We start from the raw sequence: 25,688 nt of genomic DNA, 5'->3' as shown, positions 1-25,688 counted from the left end.
AGATATTCCATGGCAAAACTAGATTTCACCAATACCTAGCCACAAACCCAGCCTGACACAAATACTAGAAGGAAAACTCCAAGAAAAACACACACAACTGATGATTTCATAACAGCAAACCCGAATGAAGGAGAAAACACACGAATTAACATCACTAACAATGAAAACTAAATTAACAGGAGATAGCAATCACTGGTCATTAATATCCCTTAATGTAAATGAACTCAACTCACCTATAAAAAGGCACAGGCTAACAGACTTGAAACAAAAATAGAATCCATTTTTCTTCTTCTCACAACAAGCACATATCAACCTCAAGGACAGACATCGTCTCAGAGTAAAGGGTTGGGAAATAATAACCGTCAAATGGACCTAAGAAAGAAGTGGGTGCAGCTATCCTAATATCTAGCAAGATAGACTTCAAGCTAAAATTAGTCAAAAGAGACAAAGAAGCTCATTTCATATTAGTCACAGGAAAAATCCATCAAGAGGAAATTTTAATGATGAACATCTCTGCCCCAAATACAAGGGCACCCTTCTATGTTAAAGAAACACTTCTAAAGTTTAAATTATACATTAAACCCCACATACTAATAGTGGGAGACTCCAACACTCCCCTCTCACTACTGGACAGGTCAATCAGGCAAAAAAAAAAAGATGAACAGAGAAATAAGAGAACTAACAGATGTTATGACTCAAATGGACTTAACGGACATCTATAGAATATTCCATCCAAACAGAAAAGAATATACCGTCTTCTCAGCACCTCATGGAACCCTCTTAAAAAGTGACCATGTACTCGATGACAAAACAAATCTCAACAAAGACAAAAAAAATTGAATAAACCAATGTACCTTATCTGATCACCATGGTATAAAACTAAAAGTCAACAGCAATACTATTTCCAGAAAACCCACAAACACATGGAAATTAAACAATGCTCACCGGAATCATCAATGGGTCAAGGAAGAAATGAAGGAGGAAATTAAAGACTTCCTAAAATTCAATGATAATGACCATACAACATACCCAAATTTATGGGACACAATGACAGCAGTGTTAAGAGGCAAGTTCATAGCACTAAACGCCTATATAAAGAAGCTGGAAAAATCCCACTCCAGTGAATTAACAGAACATTTGAAAACTTTAGAACAAAAAGAAGCAAGCTCACATAAGAGAACTAACTAGACGGCAGGAAATAAAGTGAGAGCTGAAATCAACAAAATAAAAACAAAATCGACAATACAAAGAATCAATGAGACAAAGAGTTGGTTCTTTGAGAAAATCAATAACATAGATAAACCTAACCAAAAGGCAGAGAGAGAATATCCAAATTAACAAAATCAGAAATGAAAAGGGGGCACATAACCACAGACAAGGAGGAAATACAGAGAATCATCAGGTATATTTTGAAAACCTATACTCCACAAAATTGGAAAACTTAAAGGAAATGGTCAACTTTTTTGAGAAATAATATTTACCAAAATTAAAAACAAGAGCAGATAAACAAATTAAACAGACCTATGACTGCTGAAGGAATAGAAACAGTCATCAAAAGTCATCAAAAAAAGACCCAGGACAAGATGGTTTTAGCTCAGCATTCTACAAGACATTCTAAGAAGAACAAATACCAATATTCCTCCAATTATTCCACACAATAGAAACAGAAGGAACATTGCCAAATTCTTTTTATTAAGCTACAATTACCCTGATACTAAAACCACAGAAAGACATTACTAAGAAAGAGAATTACAGACCAATCTCACTCATGAACATTGATGCAAAAATGCTAAATAAAATACTGGCAAATCGAATCCAAGAACACATCAGAACCGTCATCCACCATGATCAAGTTGGCTTCATCCCACAGATGCAGGGATGGTTCAACATATGAAAATCTGTCAACATAATCCACCATATAAACAAGCTGAAAAATAAAAATCGCGTGATCATCTCACTAGATGCAGAAAAAGCTTTTGACAAAATACAACGTCCCTTCATGGTAAAGGTCTTGGAGAGAGCAGGGATACAAGGAATCTACCTAAACATAATTAAAGCAGTATGCATCAAGCCAACAGCCAACGTCAAACTAAATGGAGAGAAACTCCCAGCGATTCCATTGAAATCAGGAACAAGATAAGGTTGTCCACTCTCTCCATATCTATTCAATATAGTTCTTGAGATCCTAGCTAGATTAATGAGATACCAAAGGGAGATCAGGAGATACAAATTGGAAAAGAAGTCAAACTCTCACTGTTTGATGATGATATGATAGTTTACATAAGTGATTCCAAAACTTCTACCAAGGAACTTCTACAACTCATAAACACTTTCAGCAACATATCAGGGTACAAGATTAATTCAAAAAAAATCAGTATCCCTCCTAACTCAGATGATAAAAGGACTGGGGAAATCCGAGAATCAACATTTTTCACAATAGCCACAAATAGCATAAAATATCTTGGAGTAACTGTAACCGAACAAGTGCAAGACTTGTATGACAAGAACTTAAAATCTTTGAAGAAAGTAATGAAAGAACATACCAAAAAGAGAAAAGATCTCCCATGTTCTTCAGGTAGGCAGAATTAACATAGTAAAAATGGCAATCTTACCACTAGCAATCTACAGATTCACCTCAATGCTAATCAAAATCCCATCAAAATTCTTCAAGACCTCAAAAGAACGGTATTCATATAGAAAAGCAAAAAACCCAGGATAGCCAAAACAACCCTGTACAATAAAAGAACTTCTGGAGGCATCATAATCCCTGACTTTAAACTGTGCTGCAGAGCTACAGTACTGAAAATAGCCTGGTATTGGCATAAGAACAGGCAGGAGGATCCATGGAACCAAATAGAAGACCCGGATGTCAATGCACACATCTTCAAACACCTGATCATTGATAAAGAAGCAAAAAATATGAAATGGAAAAAAGAAAGCGTATTCAACGAGTAGTGCTGGCATAAGAAGTGGATATCAACATGTAGAGGAATGAAAACAGACTCATATCTATCACCATGCACAAAACTCAAGTCCAAATGGATCAAAGGCTTCAACATAAAGCCAGCTACACTGAACCTCAAGAAGAGAAAGTGGGGAGTACACTTGAACGCATTGGCACAAGGAAGCACTTCCTAAATATAACCCCAGAAGCACAGACACTGAGAGAAACAATTAATAAATGGTTCCTTCTGAAACTGAAAAGCTTCTGTAAAGGAAAAGAAACAGTCAACAAGACAAAACAACAGCCTATAGAAGGAAAAAAGATTTTTACTTACCCCACATCAGACAGAGGTCTGATCTCCAAAATATACAATGAACCCAAGAAATTGAACACCAAAAGATCACATAATCCAATTAAAAAAAAAATGGAGTACAGAACTAAACCGAGAACTCTCAACAGGGGAATCTAAAATGGCTGAAAGACATTTAAGGAAATGTTTAATGTCCTCAGTCATCAGAGAAATTAAAATCAAAACAACTCGGATTCTGTCTTATGCCTGTAACAACGGCCTAGATCAAAAACCCTGATGACAACTTATGCTGGAGAGGTTGTGGGGAAAAGGGAACACTTCTGCATTGCTAGTGGGAATGCAAGCTGGTACAACCCCTTTGGATGTCAGTGTGGCGATTTCTCAGAATATTGGGAAACAACCTTCCTCAAGACCCAGTAATACAACGTTTGGGTATATATCCAAAGGATGCTCAATCATGCTACAAGGAAATGTGCGCACCTATGTTCATAGCAGCTTTGTTTGTCATAGCCAGAACCTGGAAACAACCTAAATGCCCCTCGACCAAAGAACAGATAAGGGAAATACGGTAGATTTACAAGATGGAGTACTACACAGCAGAAAAAAACTAATGATATTTTGAATTTTGCGGGAAAATGGATGGAACTAAAAAACATTATTTTGAATGAGGTAATCCAGACCCAGAAAGACAATTTTCACATGTACTCACTCATATGTGGTTTTTAAACATAAAGCAAAGAAAGCCAGCCTACAAACCACAATCCCAGAGAACTTAGACAACATGTGGACACTAAGAGAGACATGCATTGTTCTAATGTACATGGGAAATAGAAAGGAGAAAAGGACAAGATCTCCTGAGTAAATTGGGAGCATAGGGACTTGGGGGATGGCTGAAGGGGGGATGGAAGAGGCATGGAGGGGAACAGAGAAAGATGTAGAGCTTAATAAATATCAATTCAAAAAAGAATTTAGTACTTAACATGACAGTGAGACACATATGCTCCTGGCAACCTCAGTCTACTTCAAGAGGAAGATGGACATCGAAGAGGCTCCTTATGGAGTCTGTTAGCCATTTGGGAAAGAAACTGCTCTTGCCTGGACTGATTAATGAACTGAACATGCTGGACCTGCAGAGAAATGACTGCTGAACTTGCCTATAGGTGAGATCATCCTTCGGGGTTCCTGCTTTATGATAGAGTCTTCTAGACGTTCTGCAGGACACAGAAAAAGTGACTGATAAACTGCCAGTATAGGTGGCACTGTCTTTGAAATTTCCTGCTTCATAGAAAGTCTGTCAGATACTATGGGACAGTAAGTTGAAGACTGATGCCTCAATCGTACAGAACAACTTTGGGAGACTATCCAGGCAGCGAGATGTCTCTATTAATTCTAGAGTTTTGGAAGTTGCTTACAATGTACTTCCTGTTTACTTAGGTAATATATCTTTCTGGAGCCTTTGATGAAATTGAAGAATTTAGTTGTAGTCATAGTTTTTTTATTTATGATAAAAGGTAAAGTAGATATAAACATTATAAATGTAATTGTTGCTTGATGCCTGTTTTGTTATATGTAATTTTACTATGTTAAAGTTAAAACCTTCCTATTTACTTAAACAGAAAAGGGAAGGTGATGTGGGAGTCCCTTCTGTGTGCTGTGATTACCATTAATAAACAATAAAACTGTTTTGGGCATGTAGCAAGGCAGAACTTAGGTAGGCAGGGAAAACTAAGCTGAATAATGAGAGAAAGAAGGGCAGAGTCAGGGAGAAAACATGGAAATGCCACCAGCATCAGACTTGCTGAACTTTTGCCGGTAAACCACTGCCATATGGTGATAGACAGAATAATAGAGATGGGTTAGTTTAGGATATGAATTTAGCCAGAAATATGCTTAAGCTATTGGACAAACAATATTGCAAATAATATTGTGCTCTGGGTGGTTATATTGTGGCTGGACAGCCTGGACAAACAAGCAGCCTTCTTTCAATAGGGTTGGTGAAGATCTTTTCCCAATCAGTAGGCTGCCTTTTTGTCTTACTGACTGTGTCTTTTGTTTTACAGAAGCTTCTCAGTTTCAAAGGTCCCATTTATTTATTGTTGCTCTCAGTCTCTATGCTACTGGGGTTATACTTAGGAAGGGGTCTCCTTTGACCATGCATTGAAGACTACTTCCCACTTTCTCTTCTATCAAGTTCAGTGTGGTCAGATTTATATTGTTGTTTTTAATCCATTTGGACTTGAGTTTTGTGCATGGGGGTCGATATGGATCTATTTTCACTCTTCTATACGTTGACATCCAGTTATGCCAGTACCATTTGTTGAAGATACTTTCTTTTTTTCCATTGTATAATTTTTGCTTTTTTGTGTCCTACTATTAGTGTGTGGGGTTTGATGTGTGATTTAAGTTTTAGTAATTTTTTTTACATCTGTTGGTGCTCTTGTATTAGAGGCATAGATATTCAGAATTGAGACTACATCTTGATGGATTGGTTCTGTTATGAGTATAAAGTGTCCTTCTCCATCTTTTCTGATTGATTTTAGTTTGAAATCTATTTTGTTAGATATTAGGATGGCTACAACAGATTTTTTCTTAAGTATATTTGAGTGGAAAACCTTTTCCCAACTCTTTACTCTGGGGTAATGTCTGTCTTTGAGGTTGAGGTGTGTTTCTTGTGTAGAACAGAAGTCTGGGTCCTGTTTTCATATCCATTCTCTTAGCCTGTGTCTTTTTATAGGTAAATTAAGGCCATTGATATTAAGTGATATTTATAACCAGTGGATGTTAATTCTGGTTAGTTTTCATCAATAGTGTTTGTGTTTCCCTTCTTTGGGTTTTTCTGGTAGGGGTTATCAGATGTCTGTGGTTTTGTGGTTATCATTACCTTCCTTTGATTGATATTTTCCTTCTAGTACTTTCTGTAGGGCTGGGTTTGCGGATATGTAGTGTTTATATTTGGTTTTCTCATGGAATATCGTGTTTTCTCCATCGAAGGTGATTGAAAGCTTTGCTGGGCTTGCATCCGTGGTCTCTTAGTGTCTGCAGCACATCAATCCATGACCTTCTGGCTTTCATGATTTCTATTGAGAAGTCAGGTGTAATTCTGATAGGGCTATCTTTATGTAATACTTGAGCATTTTCCTTTGCAGCTCTTAATATTCTTTACTTATTCTGCATGTTTTTTGTTTTAATTATTATATGATGAGGCCATTTTTATGCAGTCTGTTTGGTGTTCTGTAAGCTTCTTGTACCTTCATAGGGATATTCTTTAGGTTGGAAAAGTCTTCCAGTCCACTTCCCTTCCCCTCCTATTGCTCTTCTTCTTCTTTTTCTCCTCCTCTTCTTTCTCCTCCTCCTTCTCCTTCTTCTTCTTCTTCATCTACTTCTTCTTCTGGATGATCAAGTCTTCCTGTTGTGTGACCACTCAGTTCTGATGTTACCATGTTGGGTTTTAGGTTGTTGGATGAATGTTTGCATTGGCACCTTTCCATATCTTCTTTCAAATGGGGCCGACATCGTCTTTATGTCTTGGTCCAATCCTTGCACTGGCTGTCTGAATGTTTGGGTTTTTTTTTTTTGGTTGTTCTGCTCTGTATGTTCATGTCTGTGTCTCAGGAAGCTTCTGAAGTCTCTCTAAGCCCACTTTCTTGGTCTTCTCTCCTGTTTCACTCTCTTGGTTCTCTCTCTTGGTCTCCTCAATGTTGTAGCAAGCTCTTGATACCCTCAGTATTGTAGCAAGCTTCAGTATTGTAGCAGGGTCCAGTGGTTGGGGTTGGATGTTCAAGGAGCCTATCTGCAGGAAACTCTCCTGCTGGCTGGCTAGAAGAGCCAAGGGAGTTTGGAGAGGGGCCTAGGGTTTTGTCCCAATATGGAGGTCCTAGAGAGTGGGGTGTTCTGAGATGTGGCTGTTCATTTACCTCTTAGTCCCCTCAGAATTATAGCTTTTATGATTTTTTAAAAAATGCTGCAAGATCCCTAGCGGCAGTAGGCAGCAGAAGTGCTGTAGGTCCCAAATGGTGGTAGCGGGCCATGTGGCGGTAGACAGCGAACCCTGGGAACATCCAGTCCCAGGCAGAGTGGGCTGCTGGTCCCCGAGCAATGGCTGGTCCCAGGCAGGGAAACACATGGCGGGCTGACAGGAAACAGAGACATGGATAGACAGGACATGCAGAGTGAGGTTGAATATTTATTCAGGGGATTATGGAGGAGGAAGCGAGAAGCGGGGAGAGAGAGTGTGTGTGAGAGAAGAGGAGAAAGAGACAGAGAATGGGGTAAGTGGAGAAGTGGGGAGAGAAGCAGAAGTAAAGCTGCCTCTCTGAGAGGAAGAAGGAAAAAAGAGTGAGCTCGGGCCTGAAGCTGAAGATCAGCCTGCCTCAGCATATGGGGGAGGGAGTGGGCATGGCTTGTCTCTTAAAGAGACAGAACAACCATAACAGTAGCAAGCTGTATTTCAGAGCTCTACTGAGGATGCCAAGAGTTTGGTGAGTTTGGGGGCAGAGTGGGGCTAGTAGCTAGAAGGTCCGGTGGATGGGGTTGGATGCTGGGTGAGCCTACCTGCAGGAAACTCTCCTGCTCACTGGCCAACAAAAATTGAGAAAGTTGGGGAAGGGTCAATTTGTTCCAATGTCGAGCTTCTCAAGATTGGGGTGTCCTGCCGCGTGGCTGTTCACTTTGAAATTACCTGGCACAAGTGAGAAGGAAACACAGAACATGAAGCCAACCCACATAGGAGTTTATTAGAGGGGTTGTGCACAGGCCTGGGGGACGTCAGTGTGCACAGAGAGAGAGGAAGATGGCAACGGACTGAGCTCCCAAGGTCCAGTTGAAGGCAGGAGGAGGAAGAAGATGGGCAAGGAAGTCAGGACCACGAGGGGTTGGTCCATCAATTGAGGCAGTGTGCCTGTTTTAATGGGAGCTCACGAAATCCAGCTGGACCGGGTCTGAATGAGCATGGGATCAAACCAGACTCTCTGATTGTGGCTGACAATGCGGGCTGACTGAGAAGCCATTGATAAAGGCACTGGGACTTGTTTTTACGGCATGTTCTGGCTTTTTGGGACCCTAGTCTATATGTGTGTACAGCTCCCTGGCCTGGATGTAGTGGGAAGGGCCTTGGACTTCCCACAGGGCAGGGTTCGCTGCCTCTCTCAAGCAGGGAGAGAGAGGGAAGAGGGGTTGTGGGGGACTGGGAGGGGATTGGGAGGAGGGAAGGAAGTGTAAATATTTGAATGGAAAAATAAAAAAGAAGAAAAAGAGAAGATTCCTTATTACTTTTCTCTCCCCCATGTCCCTTATGTTGCAGAGTGTTGCATTTCAGCACTAATGTGTGGCTGTTGACACCTGTGTTGATTCAGGTGAGACATCCTAGACACAGCAAGAGCAGAAAGTCAATGCCACAGTGTTCTAAGAAGTATTCCCTGGTGATGAGATTTGCCAAATTACAAATAGAGGCCACCCTTCCTTGCAGAATCAGCCTGCTTACAGAAAATGTAGGTAAAAAGAGTATTTACAAAGTGATTTTAAAGCTGTTTCCTATGTAAGGTAGAAATGTACAAGGTTAATCTTCATTGATATTATGTGAAATTTAGTTAATATTCTTGCTATTTGACACTTCGCTTCTGTATACAACATAAGTAATGCTCATCAATGTAACCTTTAGGTAAATAGGCAGAGGAGCTTGGTTCAAGATGTATTGGTGTATTCCACTTGTTCTTGACCCTCCTTGTCATTGCAGAACCATTTAAAAGGCTCCACATTGGGGTCAGGTGTGAAGATTGCAAACCTTGTATGTTAATGTGGTGAGCTGTGGGTCTCATAACTTGAGAGACAGAGAGAGGAGGAGAGATGTGAGCTCAAGGCCAGGACTGCCCATGTGGCAACACCTGACCTGCTGTCAAATATCAGACCAGATATTAGATCCCGGCAAAATAGTTATTGAATGCAAAGGCTGCTGTTCTGGATACAGAAAACCACTTTTTAAGAATTCTTCTATGCTTTGGGCTCGCAGGGAATTGATGGCACTTTGCTTGTAACAATATAAACAAGTTCTTTATGTACCCAGAGCTTCTCATTTCATTGTTTTTCCCTGAGTGAATGACTTATATCTCAGGAGTTTAATTCCTGACGTGGACCAGCTATTCAATTCATTTGCATAAAAAGTGAAAATGGCTTGGTTTTTATGTAGATGATACAAAAGCATAGTAAGTGTATTTGAGGTGTGGGAAAATAGTTGTGTGTATATCTAAATATAAATAGGAAATTGAATGCTATGTTTATAAGAAAACTCCTGGTGTTCTGGAGTCTGACTCACTCAGGTACCTTGTATGAATCTGAAACAAAAGGCCGTCCATGTTCTGCTGCTCCAGTGAGAATCTGAGTGTGCTTGTAGTCCTCCCTTCTGTGCTGCCTTCCTCCAGATGCAGGAGCATAGTAGGGACTGATTTAATGAGAGATGGGCTTGGGGAAATGTGCGGGTAGAGGAGGCTGTAGGATAGAATAGGATAGAGCATTATGCCCTGGATGTCAGCTGTTTCCAAGGCTCAAGATGGCTCTCCCTGTCTCCATAGAACCCACGTGTGCAACATGGTGCTGCAATGTCTGTGTTTGTGTCTCCTTGGAAGAAGAGAGATCTAGGTGTGGAGACAAGAATGTTGACATCCAGTACCTACACAGGAAATCTATTTCACTGCATAAATGCTACAGTGTTCAGTATCTAATCCAGCCAAAGTTTCCCATTAAATAGTTCCTGAACTTTACATTTATAATTTGTAAAATGAAATAAAACCTCACCGTTTCACTATCCTTCTTGTACTAACTCTCATTTTTTTTGTTCTCTCTCCCTCAAATGTTTTTTTCTTACTGATACATATTTTTGGGGAAATGCATGAATGTATGACTCCAATAGGCTGTGCCTGTTCAGTGAAGCTTGCATGTATAGTTGTCAGGTCTGAATACTAGGTACTGGATGACCAGGTAGAGGACTCATGTCTAGGGACAGCTAATTCTTCCTTATCAGCAACCCTCAGTTGCCTACAGCTGTTTGTGTTGGGTTGAGTCCCCATGAGGTTTCTCCCACCCACAAAAGCCTGTCCAGTGGGATGGTCCTTCTTTCTGTCTCATTTTGGCTCCCACATTTTGTGGTTTCATGGGTGTGGATTCTATGTCATTTCTAGGAGTCAGCCTCACTGTGTCTATCACAAGCAATATGGAACACACCAGCAAATCTGCAACCTGTGCTTACAAAGGTCATGAGGGGCAAGTCCAGAGATGCAACAGGTCAGCCTCTGGCATCTTTAATTGACGGAGCAGAGCACATTTTACTGTTCCTCTGACTTGAACTGTACCTGACTGTGTTGGGGCACCATGCGGAGGATGTCAGTGGGAGTCCATTCATCCTCACGTGGAGTCTCACTGCAAGACAGTTTCCAGATGCTGGTGTCCTGTGATCCACACTGAACCTTCAGTTACTCCTCTGCCTCCCAGACCTTCCTCAGCAACTAATCAGATTTTGCCACCAGATGTGGTTGGGAGCTGCTCCTCCAAATTAGGAATTTTATCCCAGTGGTTTTACAGCTAGGTGAGGAATCTTGCCTACTTGGCCCCTTTCACACAATTTTTGTTTTTTTAAGTGACTCCTGCAAATGGAAAATTTAAAAACCATGGATGAAAGTTCATCTATCTTGAGGAAAAGGAAAGGGCCAAATAGACATTTCAAGATCAACCATGATAGCATTGATAACATATTTATTCAGAACTATGTACAAAACAGTAGGAAAGACACTTGCAGTAAGACTGATGACTGCAAGGCTTTAGACGTATGAGAGATCCATAGTCATCAGGTTATAATTCTGTCTTCTTCTAGGTAGGCTCCTGTGAACAAACACAGGAATGCATGTCTAGTCTTTGAGCATGCCACCAAGCATGCCTCCAGAGGAGGAACTTCGGCATTTTCCATTTACATTTTTACTGAAGCTAAGTCCTGGGTCATGATCCAGTCCATCGTGAAAATCCAATGGCTTTCTTAATGTTTCTAATCAGGGCAGGCTGAGGGCCAAAGTCAGCAATGAGAAGGTAGGGAACCTGATATATGAGGAAATGAAGATTTGAACCACAGTCTGGAAGTCTGTGAGACTGATGTCATCTACCACAAAACCAACTCTGGTCATTGTGGTGGTTCCATTTTTCTCTGAGGCTGTGGTGTTGGCCAACACAAACACAATCACTTGTCCTGGAGCTGTTGGAGACAGGGGGGCATATAATGGCTCATGGGTGCGGCCCGCACACTCATCTTGCCAAATCTGCCCGGATTGTTTCTCTGGTGTCTGCCATACATGATGAAGGTGATGTTTCGTAGTCCTAGGTCCACCATGTTGAGCATACTCCTGGATTTGATGGCGAGACTTCAAATTTGACACAGGTTTCTTGGTGAAAGTGAGCCACAGCCCACATTGCTATCAATTTGTGATCTGTCATCCACTCAGGAAGCCTTCTTTCTGCATTTAATGTGTTTGGTGAACAGAGTCTAGCCTTGGGTAAAAACCAGTTAAAGGCAGTATAGGGCCATGTGCCATGTAATAACTCGATATTAAGTTATGACCATGTTTTTGATCATTAAGGAGAGTGGGTCCTTCTCACATTCAAGGTCATGGTTTGTAGTCCTGGCTCCCTTACTGTCAGCAAAGTATTTGGTCTTGTAAAGAGAGGGTGTGACCCACACACCCTAAAATTTAATCTTGACCTGATTTACAAGTAATCAGGAAGCTTGCAGGACCCCTTGATGTCAGTTTATGGCTTTTGTCCTTTTCTCATTATTTAGACAACCAACTCATGGTGTTTAGACATTACTGTAGTATTACATGTCCTAGGTCAGACCCAAGGTCAAGCTGTTGTTCTTGACCTGGACACAGAGGATTTCCTGGGTGTGGCCCGCCCACCCTTCACTCCAAGCTGTGTTCCTGTCATTTGACCTTCTTGTGTGGTCCAGATGATTTCAAAGCCATGAGGTTGCCTTGACACATGTATGAGAATTTTGCCTGTGTTGGTACAATCATGAATAGAACCCACAAGCCAGAATAGAACCAAAAGAAGCTTCAAGATGAACTTCTTCTGGATCAGTGTTCATGGCTTATGATCTGATGTCAGTCACTGGTGAAGATTCCAGTTGTCTTGGTGAACATGGCATGGCCTGGGTCACAAATGAGGCTATGGTGTGTCCAACAAACTAAATTGACATGAAGATAATGCTTGGCTTCTGTCCTGGTCATGGTTATTGGGTTTCATTTCCTTTGATCATTGAGATGAGGTTTGGTCCCCTTAAGGCCTGGCTCCTCTGTGGTGGGATTTTGTCCTGGAATGCACAGAGCAAGGGTGCGGCCCATACAGCCTTGAAGATGATCGCGTGGAATACTTGCGGTTCAGGAGTGGACAGATTTCCTTTGAGGTCTGTTCATGGCCTTGCTCCTAGATTAGTAATTATGTCACCAAGTTCTGAATCTTGAAAGATATAACGTGACCAGGAGTCAGTTACTCAGAACAAGACCAAATTTGCATTAGTAGACAATTCTTAGAAAACAGGCTGTTGCGTGAATTACATTTGAGAACTGTTCATTCCTAAAGAAATCAGTTTAAGAACTCTTTAATTCAAGGTGAGATTACATCTCCGACAGCTAGAGGGCACAGTACGACACTCTTTTTTATGCTGTCTATATTGATATATGATTTCAATATAGGCCTTGGCACATCACAGCAGCAGTTCATACTTGCTGACATGTGTTGAGGATGTGGTCAGCATTGAATAAAGCATGTATGTGTGTGATCCACACACCTAATTTTGAGCAGGTCAGTTTCCACGAGTGCTCTGAAAGAGAGTAGTGTAGTCAAGGCCATGATTCTGGATGGACAAGCTGGGATGTCTCTGCATTGGTGTCTCAGCTGGTTATAAAAGAGCTGAAAATGAGGCCTAGGACCAGTGAGGCTCGTGGTACATGGTCTAAACACAGTGTTGATTCTCTTTAGTTTTGGCCTTGTCACTCCTCTTTATGTCCAGGGCTTATTGGGAGAGAATGAATCTGGGCCAGTTGTCCCAGGGCTCTGTTTGATCTAGGCCCGAGATACTTCTGGTTGTGATACACCATGGACACAGTCCTGTGTGTTTGATTCTTTTGGCCTTTGCACGTTTTGTATTTTCCCAAATGTCTTGATGCTCTGGGCCCATTATTGTTGAGGGTCAGTTATAACCCCAAGCACACATCTCTTCTTCTTCTGGCTTAGGACTCTTCACATTCATGGAGAGGCCCTAAGCCTCATCTCATCTTGCTTTGGGCCCTGGAATCTGCAGCATAAGATAAAGATCTATGGCTTTTGAGATGGGCCCAGGCCGAAACCATTTCTTTACTGTGCACGGGCCTCTTCAGGGTAATGGTAAGGCCAAGGCCTACAACTTTTGTCATTGGGCTAATTGTATTTCAGGGTAGGGGTTCGGCCCAGGCCCACAACATTTCTTCACTGGGCTTTGGTCCCTTAAGGGTACGGGTTAGGCCCAGGCCAACAACTTTTCTTCACTGGGCCCCGGCCACTTCAGGGTATGGGTTAGTCCCAGGCCCAAAAATTTTCTTCACTTGGCCCAGGCCTCTTCACGATATGGGTTAGGACCAGGCCCACAACATTTCTTCACTAGGCTCGGGTCTCTTCAGAGTACAGGTTAGGCCCATGCCCAAAACGTTTCTTTACTGCTCCTTAGCCTCTTCAGGGTAAGGTTTAGGCCCAGACCAACAACTTTTCTTCACTGGGCCCGGGCCTCATAAAGGTACAGGTTAGGCCCAGGCTCACAACTTTTAAATACTGGAACTGGGCCTCTTCAGGGTATGGTTTAGGCCCAGGCCACAACTTTTCTTCACTGGGCCTGCGCCACTTCAGGGTACGGGTTAGGCCCAGGCCCACAACTTATTTTCACTGGCCCAGGCCTCTTCTGGATACTAGTTAGGCCCAGGCTACAACTTTCCTTCACTGGGCCCAGACTTCTTCAGGATATAGGTTTGGCCCAGGCCACAACTTTTCTTCACTTAGCCCAGGCCTCTTCAGCATAGGGGTGAGGCCCAAGCCCACAACTTGTCTTACCTGGCCCAAGCCTCTTCGGGATACTAGTGAGGCCCAGGCCCACGACTTTTCGTCACTGAACCTGGACTTCTTCAGGGTAAGGGTTAAGCCCAGACCAACAGCTTTTCTTCACTTGGCCCGGGCCTCTTCACCATATGGGCTAGGCCCAGGCCCACAACTTTTCTTCACTGGGCTCGGGCCTCTTCAGGGTACAGGTTAGACCCAGGCCCACAACTTTTCTTCTCTGGGCCTGGGCCTCTTCAGAGTATGGGTTAGGCCCAGGATACAACTTTTCTTCTCTGGGAACAGGTCTCTTCAGGATATGGGGTAGGCTTAGGCCCACAACTTTTCTTCTCTGGGACCGGGTCTCTTCAGGGTATGGGTTAGGCAAAGGCCACAACTTTTCTTCTCTGGGCCCGGGCCTCTTCAGGGTATGGGTTAGGCCCAGGCCACAAGTTTTCTTCACTGGGCGAGGGCCTCTTCAGGGTACGGGTTAGGCCCAGGCCCACAACTTTTCTTCACTGAGCCCGGGCCTCTGCAGGGTCCGAGTTAGGCCCACGCCCAAAACGTTGCTTTACTGCTCCTGAGCCTCTTCAGGGTAAGGTTTAGGCCCAGACCAACAACTTTTCTTTCTGGGCCCGGGACTCATAAAGGCAAAGGTTAGGCCCAGGCCCACAACTTTTCAATACTGGAACTGGGCCTCTTCAGGATATGGGTTAGACCCAGGCCACAACTTTTCTTCACTGGGCCCGGGCCTCTTCATGGTACGGGTTAGGATCAGTCCTACAAATTTTCTTCACTAAACCCAGGCCTCTTCAGAATATGGGTTAGGCCCACGCCCAAAACGTTTCTTTACTGCTCCTGAGCCTCTTCAGAGTAAGGTTTAGGCCCAGACCAACAACTTTTCTTCTCTGGGCCCGGGCTTCTTCAGGATATGTGTTAGGCCCAGGCCACAAATTTTCTTCACTGGTCCTGGACCTCTTCAACAAAGGGGTAGGCCCAATCCTACAAATTTTCTTCACTGGGCCCGGGCCTCTTCAGGGTATGGGTTAGGCCCAGGCCAAAACAATTCTTCACTGGGCCCGCGCCACTTCAGGGTACGGGTTAGGCCCAGGCCACAACTTTTCATCACTGGGACCGGGCCTCTTCAGGGTACGGGTTAGGCCCAGGCCCACAACTTTTATTCTCTGGGCCCAGGCCTTTTCAGGATATGGGTTAGGCCAATGCCACAACTTTTCTTCACTGGGCCCAGGCCTCTTCGGGATATGGGTTAGGCCCAGGCCCATAACTGTTATTTTCTGTGCCCAGGCCTCTTCAGGATACTAGTTAGGCCCAGGCCACTACTTTCCTTCACGGGGCCCAGGCTTCTTCAGGATATGTGTTAGGCCCAGGCCAAAATTTTCTTCACTGGGCCCAGGCCTCTTCAGGATATGGCTAGGCCCAGGCCACAACTTTTCTGCTCTGGGCCCTGGCCTCTTCAGGGTATAGGTTAGGCCCAGGCCACAACTTTTCTTCTCTGGGTCCAGGCCTCTTCTGGGTACGGGTTAGGGCCTGGCCCAAAACTTTTCTTCCCTGGGCCCGGGCCTCTTCAGGGTACGGGTTAGGCCCAGGCCCACAACTGTTCTTTTCTGTGCCTGGGCCTCTTCAGGATACTAGTTAGGCCCAGGCCCACAACTTTTATCCTCCTGGCCCAGGCCTTTTCAGGGTATGGGTTAGGCCAATGACACAACTTTTCTTCACTGGGCCCAGGCCTCTTCAGGATATGGGTTAGGCACAGGCCCACAACTTTTCTTCACTGGCCCAGGCCTCGTCAGGATATGGGTTAGGACCAGGCCCACCACTTTTCTTCACTGGCCCAGGCCTCTTCAGGATACTAGTTAGGCCCAGGCCACTAGTTTCCTTCACTGGGCCCAGGCTTCTTCAGGATATTGGTTAGGCCCAGGCCCACAACTTTTCTTCACTGGCCCAGGCCTCTTCAAGATACTAGTAAGGCCCAGGCCCACAACTTTTCTTCACTGGCCCAGGCCTCTTCAGGTTATGGGTTAGGCCCAGGCCACAACTTTTCTTCTCTGGGACCGGGCCTCTTCAGGGTATGGGTTAGGCCCAGGCCACAACTTTTCTTCTCTGGGCCCGGGCCTCTTCAGGATATGGGTTAGGCCCAGGCCACAACTTTTCTTCTCTGGCCCCGGGCATCTTCAGGGTACGGGTTAGGCCCAGGCCCAAAACTTTTCTTCTCTGGGCCGGGCCTCTTTAGAGTATGGGTTAGGCCCAGGCCACAACTTTTCTTCTCTGGTCCCGGGCCTCTTCAGGGTATGGGTTGGGCCCAGGCCACAACTTTTCTTCTCTGGGCCCGGGCCTCTTCAGGGTACGGGTTAGGCCCAGGCCCAGAACTTTTCTTTCCTGGTCCCGGGCCTCTTCAGGGTACGGGTTAGGCCCAGGCACACAACTGTTCTTTTCTGTGCCTGGGCCTCTTCAGGATACTAGTTAGGCCCAGGCCTACCACTTTTATCCTCTGGGCCCAGGCCTTTTCAGGGTATGGGTTAGGCCAATGCCACAACTTTTCTTCACTGGGCCCGGCCTCTTCAGGATATGGGTTAGGCCCAGGCCCACAACTTTTCTTCACTGGCCCAGGCCTCTTCATGATACTAGTTAGGCCCAGGCCACTAGTTTCCTTCACTGGGCCCAGGCTTCTTCAGGATATGGGTTAGGCCCAGGCCCACCACTGTTCTTTTCTGTGCCTGGGCCTCTTCAGGATACCAGTTAGGCCCAGGCCCACCACTTTTATCCTCTGGGTCCAGGCCTTTTCAGGGTATTGGTTAGGCCCATGCCACAACTTTTCTTCACTGGGCCCTGGCCTCTTCAGGATATGGGTTAGGCCCAGGCCCACAACTTTTCTTCACTGGGCCTGGCCTCTTCACCATATATGCTAGGTCAGGCCCACAACTTTTCTTCACTGGGCCCGGGCATCTTCATTGTACGGATTAGGCCCACGCCCAAAACGTTTCTTTATTTCTCCTGAGCCTCTTCAGGGTTCTTCACTGAGCCTCATAAAGTTACAGGTTAGGCCATGGCCCATACTTTTCAATATTGGAACTGGGCCTCTAATGGTACGGGTTTGGCCCAGGCCTCAACTTTTTTTCGTGGGTCCACGACACTTCAGGGTATGGGTTAGGCCCAGGGCACAACTTTTCTTCACTTGGCCCGGGCCACTTCAGGGTACGGGTTAGGCCCAGGCCTACTCCTTTTCTCTTTTGGTCCAGTCCATTTCAGGGGAAGGTTTATGCCTAGGCCCATATCTTTTCTTCCTTGGGCCTAAGCCTCTTCAGGAGAAGTGTTAATCCCAGTTCTATTTCTTTTCTTCATTGGGCCCAGGCCCACCACTTTTATCATTTTGCCCAGGCCACTTCACGGTAAGGGTTAGGCCCAGTCCCACATCTTTTCTTCATGGGCCCAGGCTTCTTCAGGGGATGTGTTAGGCCCAGGCCTATTTCTTTTCTTCATGAGGCCCAGACCTCTTCAGGCGAAATTTAGACCCAGGCCACCATGTCTTCTCCATTGTTCCCAGGCCTCTTTATGGTGTTAAGCCCAGGCCCACATCTTACCTTCTTTGGGCCTTGGACGCCTGAGGCTAAGCAATTGATCCCGAAAAGACATGTGTTGTAAAAGAGGAATATTTTACATTAGTCTTTATATCAGGTTACCTTTTCTGAAATAGAGAAAGAGAAACATCAAAACAATAGGCATATGAATAGTTATTGAGGAGAATAACTGTTCATTCCTGGTATGTCCTTGACCCATGCTCATGGAAACATGCACAAACACAGACATCTATTCCCCACCATCCAGATGATAAAATTATACATGATATGAATAGAAAGATGAAATATGTAGTGAGGAGAGACAGGTAATACATTACTGCTGTACATGTGTGTTTTTTGGCCTTGTACTTACGTAAGCACAAAGGCTCCATTTCTGACCATGTCTTGGGGACAAGCTGACATCCAGTCCTCCTCCTCGAGCTGACTTCACACCTGGCAGGAGCAAGTTTAATGGCCATGAGTCAAACTCATCCAGAATGTGTAATGTATAATATTTAGTCAATCATTTTTCATTCTAAGGTTGTCAGCAAATTTGTATAGTCCTCTGAATTGGACTGTGCCATCTGATAGATCCTGGACAACAAGCTGACTGTTAAATTTGCCCTGTAACCTGTTCCCTCACCACCGCTTAACAAAGCTTGAGGTAGGATTGCCTAGGAAATGGGATATCATGAAGTTTCCAGACATGACCCTGTCATTGTAGTCGATGACTTCTGAGAACGTCAGTCCCTGAAGAACAGAATAACAGCAGAGCTTCCTCCTGTTGGAGTTTAGAACCAGAAGTTCTGAGAAAGGTAGTGGCTGCCTCTATTGATTTCACCATTTCTCAAAAAGTACAGGTGTAGATTTGTAGAAATAAAGAACTAACATAGCAGCCACACACATGAACATGTATGTAGAGATTCATGCACAGGTAAGAGATATAGTAACACAAGTTTCTTTAATAAAAGTACAAGTGTAAAAAGTCGATATTGAGAGTGTGATATAACTACATATGGCCCAGTAGTGAAGGCCTAGGACCTGAATAAAGATGGTTGTTTTCAGGCAAGTTCACATGTGGAGAAGCCTAAGAGAATCCCAGTGAAGCTCTTCCTGTCCTCCTTGTGCTGTGCTGCACGTGCCCCCCCCCACCCCCGAGGGATTGTCACAGTTGTTGCTGTACGCTGTTGATCATTAACCTTCTGTAGGCTCTACCCTTGAGTCTTAGACCAGATCATCTCTAGACCTTTTCTTTCTGCTGTGTATAGGTTTCTGTCCTGGATATTTTGTGTGCCATGTTACTCTGCCAACAGGCTTCTATTCACTGCTCTTTTGGCTTCTTACCAGAATTCCTATGTGTTAGATCAGGATACCTAGAACTGCATTGATCCCTGTCTCCATCATTCAGGTCTTTGATCCTACACCTACTTGCATGCTTGTAATACCTGAAGCCACATGCCCTCATATATACACACATATGAACACACACATATCCAGATCATTCATGGTATAACAGCATTTAAATATAAATGTCCATAGTGTGCAGGGTTTGCGGTTAGGAAGATGGCTTTAGTTCTGCTTCTTATTCTGTCCCTATCTTCAATCATAGTGGACACAATCCCTAGTTAGAAAAGAGGAGATTAATGCTGGGAAGACGCAAAGTCCCTTGAGTACAGTAGGGGTCTGTGAAGCATTTCCCACCTGCCCTGGACCCTATGGGCTGCCGTAGCTGACAGTTGCCAGGACTTAGAGCACAACCATAGGCTTCATCCTGCATCAGTCAGTTATTCAGTTTGGGTGATGTCATCTCTTGACCTCATTCTCTGGTGAGTTGTGGGTGTCATCTCCATGAATCCTTGTTTGGCAAGTGCCTCAGCTTCTCTCACAATAGATAAATCATTTCTACTGCTATGGCACAGGTCCTGTTAAAAGCACCTTGACCGAGCGGTGGTGGCACATACCTTTAATCCCAGCACCCAGACAGGTGGATCTCTGTGCATTTGAGGCCAGCCTGGTCTGCAAGAGCTATTTCCAGGACAGTTTTCAAAGCTACTCAGAGAAACCCTGAATTGAAAAAACGAACCCTCAAAACCACATTGTGCCTCATATCCTTTTTCATCCTCCACTTCCCGGTATAACACAGTGGCATCTAATTAAGCCATATTCGCAGATGTCCTGCATGTATGTCTCCCTCCACATGCCTCAAATCTCACAGAATACCTGCAATTTCTTCTGGATTCCAGTCCACCCTTGTCGACACAGGGTTCCCTCCCATCAACACCACAGCCTTTTCCTTGTAGTTTTTATGAGGTAACAGAGGCCTGACCACACCTCTGTCCAGTTTCTTCCTCCCTGCCTAAGCGTAGCATGAGAAACAACCATTCTTTCCCACATTGTGCTTAGCACACTGTCCCAGCAGAGTAGAAGGCTGTCCATGTGGTAAGGTCATCGTTATTAACAAAGTATGACTATAAAATCACCCTGACTCTTACAACAATGTGTATATTGGTAGGAAAGATATGGGACAGCATTCAATGTCCTCTCTAAGTTATTTCGTACCTAGGATATAAACCTGCAGACATGAGCGCATATGAAGGTGAAAACCATGTCTAGAAGGAGAGAATCCGAGGGTTGAGTCTGCCATGATGTTTCTTATGACAGTGACAATAATGTTTGTTCAAAGATTGTATCAGCTGTGAGTACAAATGAAGACATTGGTACGACAGACGTCCTTAGTGAAGCTGACATCAGTATCCTAGATGCTTTTTCCCCCTGTCTGGACAAGCTCTGAGTGAAGGTCTAATGTGGGCATGTGAACAGCAATGTTCATCCTTCCTTACCTAGGCTGCAAGCTGGAGTCCTGATCCAGAGATGCCTGCACAGCTCCCTGTCTCTGGTGAGAGGAGGGTTTCTCTCCCTGTGGTTTTTGGGGGCTAGGCTCACTGCTATGAGACTTCTCATCCCTACTCTTTCTTGTCCGGCTTAGAATGAACTATCCTCGGGCAGGATCATTTCCAGTCCCTCACTCTGTTTAGTCTCCATATTTAAGGTTCCAATGAAGTGCCTCACACTGAGTGAGTCACTCATGTGCTGAATTTCAGGTAGTGTCCCTCCCAGAAAACAGCCCAAACTTACCCAGACATTTGGACTGACTTCGAATCCCAAGCCTCCTTGGTGGACTCTGTGTTGTCTTCAGGCAAAGAAGACTGCTGTTCCTAGGGCAGAGCTTTACCTGTGACATCACAGAAGGCTCACCTCACTGCATTCTGGGAATCTCAAAGGGCATCATGGCCTCAGTTACTTCCCAGCTTGGTCCCTCCTTACTCCTTTCCAAACTGTGCCAAGCATCCTTGGCAACACTTAAATTAGGGGTACTAGATGGAAGTGTTTCCCAGAGACACCTCCATGGGAATCACCTACATACATGGTCTGTCAGCCCTCCGTCTTTTTGAGGTTTCTGCTTGAGAGGAGAAGCACGGTTGACAGTGCTGCTTCCTCTTCTCAGATATCTGAGCCCACACTCTTCCTCCTCATCTCAGATTCTCCATAGACAGCCTGGTTTATTGCTGGCACTCACCTGCAAGGCACATTCCTCTGTCACTTGTATCTGGCTTTAAAAATAACCATACCTTGTTTTCTACCTTACCTGTCTGCACTAATAATCTTTTAGCATGTAGTGCCCTGTGACTTATTAGCTGAGTCTTTGCCTCAGCGGCCCTTAGTTTTATAAGGAACTTACAAAATAAATAACTCCATGGTGGATAAATACAGAGCATGACTGAATCACAATAGAGGACCCTGCAGGCAGAGTGCAGTGTGAGGTACAGAGAATCCTGGAGGCACATGCTTTAACTTGTCCCATGCTAAGTGCACCTTGCACATGATAATGTGTTTGTAAATGATCATACTGTCCAGATAAATTTCAAGCCACTTTCCCCATTCACGTGTGTGGTGTGCAGTGTTGGGAACTGTTTCTGTCAGCCCTTTTCTGACTAGGGACTCTTCGTCATGTCCATTCTTCTCCTGTGCTGGAGCTGCGGTCCCTCAACCACCATGTTCCCGGTGTTCTCATGAAGAGATGGGGCATGGGAATCATGACTGATACCCAGTGTTGGAGATTGCTGGGCACTCCTGACAATGGAGCCACTGTACATTTTCTACAGGGATTCAGAATGTTGTAAAGTTCAGCAGATGATCATGAAAAGCTTTAAATGTTTGGCTGAATTTGCTTGGCTCTGTCCCTGCCAACATTGTCCAGCTTCTTCCATGAGGATGTTTTATGTTAGGCTGGGTTTTTTTTTTTTTTTTGGATTCATTTAGCTCCTCGAGTTACGTGACTCATGATCATGAGGAGTTCTGTGTGTCATTTGGAGATCGTGGGAAGCCAGAGCGCCTGATGGAAGGATAGGCCTTTACAGCAGTGAATGATTGGCCATTGCTGGATCCTAAGTCTTGTCATATTGCTCCCTCCTGCACAGACTGTTGTGGCTGAAGCTGGACATCAGAGATAGAACATAGATTCTATGTGGAAATATTTGGGCACAGAGTGTTATTTGGATTAAATGACCCCATAGTGACTTTTGTGTATTCTCCCTTTAGCCTATTCTCTCTCATGATCTGTCTCTCTATGTCTTTGACAGTAGAAATAGTGTGAGCCCTGTTACACTATGGTTTCTGGTGGGGATTCAGACCTCCCACTACCATTTCCAGTCTATAAAGAACCCAGATTTTACCCTGCACATCTGCATTAGAACTGACACGTGATGCAGCAGTTATCACTGTGATGATCAAGATTAAGAGGGATGTTACTAGAAAGCACAATTTTAGCTATAAATTACTGCTATTCATGAAGAGAGCATGTTCCGTATTTGCTGAAATCCAGCACTGTGTCTCATTTTGAAATGAGAGGTTGAGATGGCTGAGGAGTTTCCCAGTGTGCTGCTGTTCCATGTCTTTCCTATTCACCAGCGGACAGACGTGTGGTGATTCCCATTCCTTGGTTATTATGAATGGCACAGCGTTGGGAACGTGAAACAGTTTTGAGCTTCTGGTTCTGTGTCTCTTGAATCTTTACCCAAGAGTGTGATTGTTGGATCTCATGCTGGCTATCTCTTTGTTCCGTAAAGGACTTTCATGTTTTTTCCAAACTATCTGTATATTCATGTGTGTGAGTTTCTTACTATTTAATATTAAAAATTAATTTAACTAAAAAAGTACTGTAAATCTGATCATCAGCCAGTAATTGTAGAGTTTGCTGGCACTATGGGTGAACCTACTCCTGTTATGATAAATGGACAGAGTCCCAAGCTGCCACCAAGTTGTTATGTTTACTCTCATGTAATAGTTCAGATCTCCAGTCTCATCAGGCTTTTGTGGAGTGTAGCATGGTTAACAGAGAAACTCACAATTGTTCAAAATACAGAAAGTAAATGACAGTAGAATGCTCAGCCACAAATGAAAGATCTCTACTATACTCCCTCCCCATGATCAGGGACACCACGGAAGAACAGAGTATTCTAAAAAGCTTACTAGAAGTTTCATAACTGACAAAGCGGCAAGCTTATCTTGCTTTTCCAGTTCAAACTCAAATCAAGGTGGTCCACAGTGTTCTAAATCTCTCTTGTGAAACTGCTACTAGATAGTGACATTAAGCATAGCAAATATCTGATTTCTATATATTCTATGAATTTAGCTATTGTCAAAACTAAGGCACACTTACTTATTTGAACACAAGTTTCCTTTTTCTTAAAGTTTATAAAAAGCAAAATAAAGATTCTCAAGCCCACAGCTCTTATCTTTCATACATTTAGAATTAGCATTTATTAAAATCCATCTTGAAAGCCTAGGAATGCCAGGCATGTATGTCACATCTCAGTGCAATGTGCCATGGTCTGCATGACGATGTTCTACCTTGTGTACGAAAACAGCTTTTAAGTGTTGGCAGTCATTGTTGTACATTATGAATTGTCAGTGACAGTCCAATCTGAGGTGAGCTAAAATGTGAGAAAAAGAGAATCTTAAATTGAGCACCATGCCATATGAAGTCCATTAATAAAGGTAATTTTCTTAACAGAGCAGATCCTGTCTCAATTTAAATAAAAACAAACAAACAGCGTTTAGTCTCTCTGAAGTTTATAAATAACCTTGGAAATCTTTGCAAAGTAGATAATTGATTGTCATTTACTTGAAATGTTTATGACACTATAATATTAATCATTTAAATGTCTACCATGTTAAACTGGTGTGCAAAAATCCATCCAGTGGTTGCAGATTCTCACTGATATATCATAATACACTAGGAGGGGAGTTGTCGTTTTGTTCCCCATTTAAAGGATGAGGAAATCACTGATCTCATGGACTAAGGGATAGCTGGTGATATTGCAGCTTAGAGCAGGATGCGGGGTCAGTAAGAGTTCAACCCAAATTTCATGTTCTCTCTGTTGATAAAGGCTGCTCTGGGCCAGAGACTTGGCTCTAGTTAGAAGTAGGTGAGCGACCTAACCTGTGACACCCATGGGTTTTCTTCCCATGGCCACAAAAGTTTTAGAAAGAGTGTTTTCTAATACAGTGAATAATAAGAGCAAATGAACATAATGTTTGGAAGACAGTTAAATATCGATTGTTGTGGGGAGTCAGAGGAATTGCATGTTGTGTAATTAATGCTAACATAGTAGCCTATACTTTCAAGAAAAATGCCTCTTGTTCCCACAGATCAGCCCTGCACTCCGCATGCTTCTACGGACACCTTGAGCTCGTTTGGTTCTTTGTGATGTCTGGCTGTGATATTAATGCCACTAACAAGAACATGACTCCTTTAATAAAGGTAGTTCATGTATATAAAATAAATCACATGTATCGTAGTGAAAGCTGTGAAATGCCTATATTGAATTCTTTGAAATGACACTGTTTTTCTTTTTACAATATGCACAGGCTGTACAGGAAATGGAAAGAGACGTCATCATCTTCTTGCTGCAGGAGTGTGCTGATCCAAACTGGAAAGACAACAATGGGAAAACAGCTCTCCACCATGCTGGTCTTAGTGATGTCCCTGAGATAGCAGCTGCCCTCCTGGAACCTGGGATGACATTGAAGAGACTTCAAAGGTAAAGTTTATATAAATTAAATTCCAAAGTACTTGGCAACTATGTTCTTTCACAAGTTCATGTATAGGGCCACGATTTCCTGTGCTCAGGAGCTCACGTATTCCCAGACTGACATTTAGAAGTCATTTGATTGATACTTATTTAAATATCGATATATTGTTGTAGTTTTTTAATCTTAGTTTTCTGATGTGAGCCTAGGTTTTAAGGACTGAGACATCCATCTCTCCAGCCCTCTTGTAGTTTTAATACAAGAAGTAAGTGAAATTTGCACAGCCCATATACTCTTGGGTATTTGACCATCCACTGGAGTTTAGTCAGCCTACTAGGGGCCACACCCTTAAATAAAACTGAATCCCCCTCTCCCACAGCTATCAGTTACCAGTAGCTTTACAGCCAGAGGTAGGACTTCATCTTAACTTCATGTCTCCACACTGAGAGTTTGGCTGGATTGAGTTTGCATGGCTCAGTCTTGTGAGTGCTATCACAATGGCTGTGAGTTCACATGTACATCTAACCTGTTGTGTCCCGAAGACACTGTTTCCTTATGGTCAGTCCACTTTTTCCAGCACTTAGTCTTTGTCCCTGATACTTGGTGAGAATTAGGTGGAGTTCTATCAGTGAGAATAGAAAGTTGGGCCAGTAGAGAAGGTTGGTGGGTCAGG

General features: G+C 43.7%; 1 long non-coding RNA gene across 2 annotated transcripts in view; it reads left to right on the top strand.

The window, feature by feature from the left end:
* The window catches only part of LOC148118218 (uncharacterized), a 55,807-nt gene that overhangs the window by 7,024 nt on the left and 23,095 nt on the right, over positions 1–25,688 (top strand). Inside the window, exon 2 of one of the 2 annotated variants that reach the window (XR_015736381.1) lies at positions 24,854–25,026. The exons of the other annotated variant lie outside the window; for it this stretch is intronic. This is a non-coding gene — a long non-coding RNA (uncharacterized LOC148118218). The remainder of the gene's footprint in view (positions 1–24,853; positions 25,027–25,688) is intronic. 2 annotated transcript variants of the gene reach the window in all.

This window comes from Myodes glareolus, chromosome 24, assembly GCF_982192425.1.
Source record: "Myodes glareolus chromosome 24, mMyoGla1.1, whole genome shotgun sequence".
In the NCBI taxonomy this organism is placed as follows: Eukaryota; Metazoa; Chordata; class Mammalia; order Rodentia; family Cricetidae; genus Myodes; species Myodes glareolus.
The sequence above is the reverse complement of the archived record's forward strand: the minus strand, read 5'-3'. Positions and strand labels throughout refer to the sequence as shown.